Below are 6,434 nucleotides of genomic sequence, written 5' to 3'. Positions count from 1 at the left end.
TTTCTCTGCTATTCATAAGGTTTTCCCTGGCCAATTCTTTGAGAAGTGGATGGCCTCCTCCTTCTTCTTAGTCTATCTCAGTCTTCAAGCTGGGCTGATACCTGTGCAACAGGTACACCCCACTGGGTTTGAAATACTAGTGGTACAGCCTCAAGTCTCACAGCAACACGTCACCACAGTAGGACAAACCAACAGACAAGTTTGCCTCCCATAGCTGTTGGAAACCCCTCCAACCACCCTTACCTGGATCCCTGTGACTAACTCCTTGATCTGTTCCAGTCCCCTTTGCCTTTTCTGTCCTTTCCCTGCTTCCTGCCTTGCTGCCTGTTCTTAGATCCCTGGAATCTGTTAGAGAATGCTATCACTTTAAAATCCAAAATGGTTGCCACCTGTAATCATTAAAAATGGACACTTGTTTAGTACTTACATTTACATGGTATGCCCCCACTTCCTTGCAGCCATTCTCCATCCATCCATCCAATCATTTAAAAAATATATATGGAAACATAAGTATGAGGGATACTTTATCAAGCACTGAGGGTTTACAAAGAAACCTAGTAGTCACTATAAACAATCTACTATCTAGGAGATCAGATGAAGTTATCACTATAAAGTCATACACACATGAAAATATATTACCAGTAAGAGACATCCTAAGTAAGTAGTGTGATCTCATATGTGCAGAGATGAGTTCTCAATGGCTGTGAATTTTGGGAAGCAGATCACCAAGTCTTTCTTCCAAAGTATCTCTGAATGGATTTGAAACACTGGCTTTCTGGTTAGTGGCTGAATGCTTAGCCATTTGTGCCACCCATGGATGCCCCAGCAAAGACTCAGCAGAGGAGGACATTACCATGGACTGAAGAAGAAGAGGAGTGGAGAAGTTTGGAATATATAAAGTTTAAGAGTTCATATATATAGTTTCTCAAGTGAGAAAGTGAAAGTCAAATATTATCTGCTTGATATCAAAGAAATAATGGGTGTAGCCTAGAAATGAAAGGCTGAGGCTGTGCAGTGTAGTAAATTACATAGTGTGGCTTTTCTAGCCATAAGTCTTTGTAAACTCCAAGGTGGGATCGCCATGAGCAACTGAGTAGCTCCTGATTGATAAAGTTATCCACCTGGAGTGTTTCTGTTGAACCAGCATGAAGCAATCTTCTGGGATGCTCACTCTCTCTCTCTCAGGAGTATAGAATTCTGATGTTGGGCTTGGTTCACGGTCACTCTGCCAGGGTCAAAATGAGCCCTTCTAGAGTACTAGAAGTAGAGTAGAAGAAGTCTCTCTGACTGCTGCCTGAGAAAGATGTGCCACTAAGAGAAACATGCTCCACTAAGAGAAACATGCTCCTGAAAGCCACAAGAGACACATGCTGCTGAGAGAGATGCGAAAGACATGTACTACTGAAAGAGCTATGTGCTACTGAGACTGCCAGTTGTTGAGTGAGACTGCCAGCTGCAAGAGACTGAGTGCATTTCTGAACTTGAATTGTAGTCTGTTGCTTCCCTAATAAACCCCCAAATCTGTGAGTTCTGTGTGGCCACTGCAGCGAATTATCAAACCCAGCAGAGAGGTGGTGGGTGCTGTGGGAGGAATGATTGGTGTCAGGGTTGGTGAAAGGGCTGGAGGGAGGCACCATTTCTGGTCTCACAGAAATTGGCCTTGGGCTACTGATGGTGATTCTGTCTTCCTCTTGTGGGGTTAGAGGAGGTCAGAAGATGCAACCTCCCTGCCCCTTTGGCAGGCTGAAACAATATTATTATAGCTCATTTATAAGGTGCTCTGGTGGCACCGTGGCTAAGGCATTTGACTACTAACCAAATAGCAGTTCAAACCCACCAGGCACTCCATGGAAGAAAGATGAGGCAGTTGGTTTCTGTAAAGATTTGTAGACTTGGAAACCCTATCTAGCCTATCTTAATATGTTGCTATGAGTTGGAAGTGAGTTTATTTTGCTTGTGATTATTGTAATTATTGTAAAGTAATTGTTGATATAGTTTCCTCTCTCACTCTCCCAAGTGTCCCAGAATGGATGATACCTTATGTTCACCTTGGCCAGGAGGGAGAAGATGGCCCCGTGTGTGTCAGAGTAGAACTGTGCTTCATAGAATTTTTAATGGCTGATTTTTTTTTTTTTTTTTAGAAGTAGATTGCTAGGCCTCTCTTCTGAAGTGTCTCCAGGTTGACTTGCATCAACAAACTTTAAGTTAGCAGATGAGTGCACCAACTGTTTGTACCAACAGGGACTTCATTCATCTTGCTAGGTTGGTTAAATCAGCCCGTGTTCGTAGGATGCCCAATGTCATTGCTAAACGGTCTCTACCTCAGCTCTGAATTTTCCATGGGATGGTTTACTGACTGTATTTCTTGATGAATAAACTGTATGCTCATTCTTCTGACTAGTATAATTTTTATATAGTTGGGATTATAGACTTTTATATCTGTGATTTTTCTAATTTTGTAGCTTTCTTTTAAAAATTTAGCTTATTACACTTTATTCTCTCAATTTTTTTTCTTTTGTCTTATTTCCCTTTTCCCTAAATACATTCTCATTGTCTATGATGATTTTTTTCATTTCTTCAACAGCCTAGAAGATATCTTACTTGCACATATGGAATGATTCTGTTACTTTTGTTTTTTTAAAATTTAACCTTGATCATTCAGTAATTTAATGCATTGTAGGATATCAATTATGGATCCAAGTTAATTCACTTCCATGCTGATGTTTAATATTTATTATGTTACATTTTATCTTCACATAAGCACAAAGGAGACATTTTTAGAACATTGTCTTTTGATGCTTATGCATTAAGCACTTAATGTTAGATGGAAAAACATGTCTTGGTTCACTTAATGGTATCTAGGGAGTGATAATTATATGATGATTAAAGCCAGGCACCAAAGGGGAGATAGGATTTGAGGATGACAGTAGGTATGAGCAAAAGGATTTTGTTCAGCTAAACAGCTTCCGCTCTATGGGAGATGAGAGAACAAAATCTCCCAAATGCAAAAATAATACTTTCCTTTGTGTCAGTCGATAAGAACCCTAAAGTAGAAAGGGACTTTGAGGTCTAATGGGAAGAAATATTTTTAGATGAATGACCTGGTGGCTTATTCTGGGTTTTTATCAATTAGCTAGTTGAAACTGGGAGCTCTCACCCCATTGCACGCCAGAGGGAAATACTGCATCCTAATTAGTGTGGGTGTGGACATATGCATTTTTTTAAGACATCCGTGATTTCCATTGGATTCTGAAAAGTGCCTATGATGCTCTGTAATTAAGAACCAACAGTCCAATCCTTTCATCTTATGGATGAGGTTACTGATCTACGAAGAGGTTGTATCAGCTGTTTAGGGTTAAACATCTGATTAGTGAGACAGCCAAGACAAGGACCTGAGTTTCTTAATTCTTTACATCCAAACCTGGTACAGAAAGCTGTTTATCCTTGGGATAAGAACTTATCTCACCTTTTCTTCTCTTTAAAAAAAAAAAAGAAAGGACGGAAGGGAGTTTTGCCTCAGACAAAAGTATGTAAAGATAAATTTGGCTTGTAGAAGCTTACCATAAGATTCTTGAATATTACTATGTTTTTGCATCTGATCCTGCCAATTTATTTTGTAGTCTCCCATAACAAATGATTAAGTGTCTTCTCTCTCCTGGGTTGAGTGTTGAGTGCTGGTAATATAAACTTGTCCTATACCTCATTCTCTTAGGGCTTTGACCTCTGTTTTTTCAAGCTATCAGATCATCTTTGTGCATATCAAATAAAATAAGAGATTTGTAGTGGTTTCCTGGGACCAGGGTTTTAAAATCACAGTCATGATTAGAAGTGTGGAGGATGCAATGGCTGGCTAGTGTTAGTGATAATGTTGGTTGGCTCTACTAGCCAGTTGGTCTGCTGTGTAGGCATTTGAGAGAGATGTCTGAGAACATTAAGAAAAATAGTGTTCAAGAACTATTATCTCACCCTAGACCTATCTTTGTTTCTTCATTTGAGGAATTATTCAGTTAATTATTTCTTACACATTGAAATCATTGCTTGCTCCTGCTCACAATCCAGATCAAACCAGGTTTGAGGAAATTTAACATCTAGTGAAGACAACATACATTTGTTTAATAAGAACTCAGTTTAACTAGACAGAATTCTGTTCACTTTGACAATACTCAAAATTCATAAGACCAAAATGACCACATGGTCATCACCATCTATCATGAAGGCAACTGAAATGAATCTGTCTTCCATGCCACAGGTCATTCAGTTTATATGTGTTGCCCACTTATCCCATTCTCCTAACCCCTGAGGGTTTCTAATGGCAGAATTTGAAAACCATCAGTCAGTCAGTCAGTCACTGCTGTCAAGTGGGATCTGACTCATAATGACCCCTCCTTGGGTTTCGGAAGTGGTATCACTATGGAACTAGATTGCCCAATCTTCCTTCTGAGGAGTGGCTGGTAGGTTTGAACTACCAGTCTTCTTAGTCAAATGCCTTAGGCACTACGCTACCATAGTCTTATTTTTTGTTTTTAAACATAATTGAGAATTATTTTTGCTTGTTTTATTTTTGTTGTCAAAACATGAATAACAGATCATCTAGTCCAACTATCTCATGCATGGAAATGTGAAGTAATTTTGCCAGGTTCACACAGCTGGTTAGTGATAAAACTAGGTTAAGCACCAAGGTCCCCTGACATACAGCTCATTACATTTCCCACAATTCTTGGCCATACTGTGAGATGTTTATTTGCTTTGACTGATGAATACAAAGCAAATCATTGGGAAATGATGATATCTAGTGAAAACTGGCTTTAGTCACCTTTAAGTCATAATATGTTGTTTTGTCATTTTTTTTTTTTCTGAGCTTCATTAAGATAACAGATAATCACAAATTACCATTCACAATCAACAGCAAGATTGTCTTGGTTTAATCATTACCAATAATGAAACCCAGTGGAAATCTGTCAAAATACAGGCATTTTTACCCCAGTAGTTGCTCTTTATGTTTTTAGTCATGTGGTTTCTTCTATTGGTGCTCTGACTACTTGCTTTGTGTAATTTCTTGCACCGTCTGGACACAGGGATCTGTGAATTGGTAGTGCCTAAGGAACTTGACTGCTAACCAGAAGGTTTGCAGTTCAAACCCACTAGCCACTGCTCAGAAGGAAGATTGGACAATCTACTTCCATAGAGATAAAGCCTCAGAAACCCAAGGAGGGGTTGTTATGAGTTGGAGACCACTCGATGGCACATAACAACAATAACAACATGTTTCATCTTATGCTAGATTTGTTCCAAATGACCTCGTGCTTCTTGGGCTACACTGCGCTCCTATTCTTCTCTCTATTTTAAGTGCTTCATTTTTGTACCTGTCCCTCCCCAAGACCCCATTGCTCTCACACTGGGCCCTGACTTCCAAGGAATCTCAATGAGTCCTGACCTCCCAAGGCAGCTTCTGATGCTCAAAACAAATTTCCTCCAATAAAAGCTTAGTGGGTTCCTATTAATTTTTCCAGAGCATGGCTTTTGTTAAATAATTGGAGATCAAATTTGTAACTATTAAAAATTATGAAGGTGTACTAATTAAAACAGTGTTTCTCTGCTATTCATAAGGTTTTCCCTGGCCAATTCTTTGAGAAGAGGATGGCCTCCTCCTTCTTCCTAGTCTGTCTCAGTCTGCAAGCTGGGCTGATACCTGTGCAACAGGTGCACCCCACTGGGTTTGAAATACCAGGGGCACAGCCTCGAGACTCATAGCAACACGTCACCACAATAGGACAAACCGACAGACAAGTTTGTCTCCCTTCGCTGTTGGAAACCCCTCCAACCACCCTTACCTGGATCCCTGTGGCTAATGCCTCGATCTGTTCCAGTCCCCTTTGCCTTTTCTGTTCTCTCCCTGCTTCCCGCCTCGCTACTTATGGGGGGTGGCCTGGGTTCCCTCTCTTCACCTCGGTCCCTGCAGCTGACTCCTTGATCTGTTCTGGTTTCCTTTGCCTTTTTTTTTGTCCTCTCCCTGCTCCCAGCCTTGTTGCCTGTTCTTAGGTCCCTTTTTCTGTCCTATCCTTGTTTCCCACCTTGCTGCCTGTTCTTAGGTCCCTGGAATCTGAATGAGAATGCTATCACTTTAAAATCCAAAATGACTATGCAAAGGCATTTGATTGTGTGGATCATGACAAATTATGGATAACATTGAGAAGAATGGGAATTCCCAAACACTTGATTGTACTCTTGAGGAACCTGTACATTGACCAGGAGGCTGTCATTCGAATGGAGTAAGGGGACACTGCATGGTTTAAAATCAGGAAGGGAGTGTGTCAGGGTTTCATCCTTTCCCCATACTTATTCAGTCTATATGCTGAGCAAAAATCCGAGAAGCTGGACTATATGAAGAAAAAACGTGGCATCAGGATTGGAGGAAGAATCATTAACAACCTGAG

This window comes from Orycteropus afer, unplaced genomic scaffold, assembly GCF_000298275.1.
Source record: "Orycteropus afer afer isolate SDZICR_OR568_19922 unplaced genomic scaffold, OryAfe1.0 scaffold00271, whole genome shotgun sequence".
Classification (NCBI taxonomy): Eukaryota; Metazoa; Chordata; class Mammalia; order Tubulidentata; family Orycteropodidae; genus Orycteropus; species Orycteropus afer.
The sequence above is the reverse complement of the archived record's forward strand: the minus strand, read 5'-3'. Positions refer to the sequence as shown.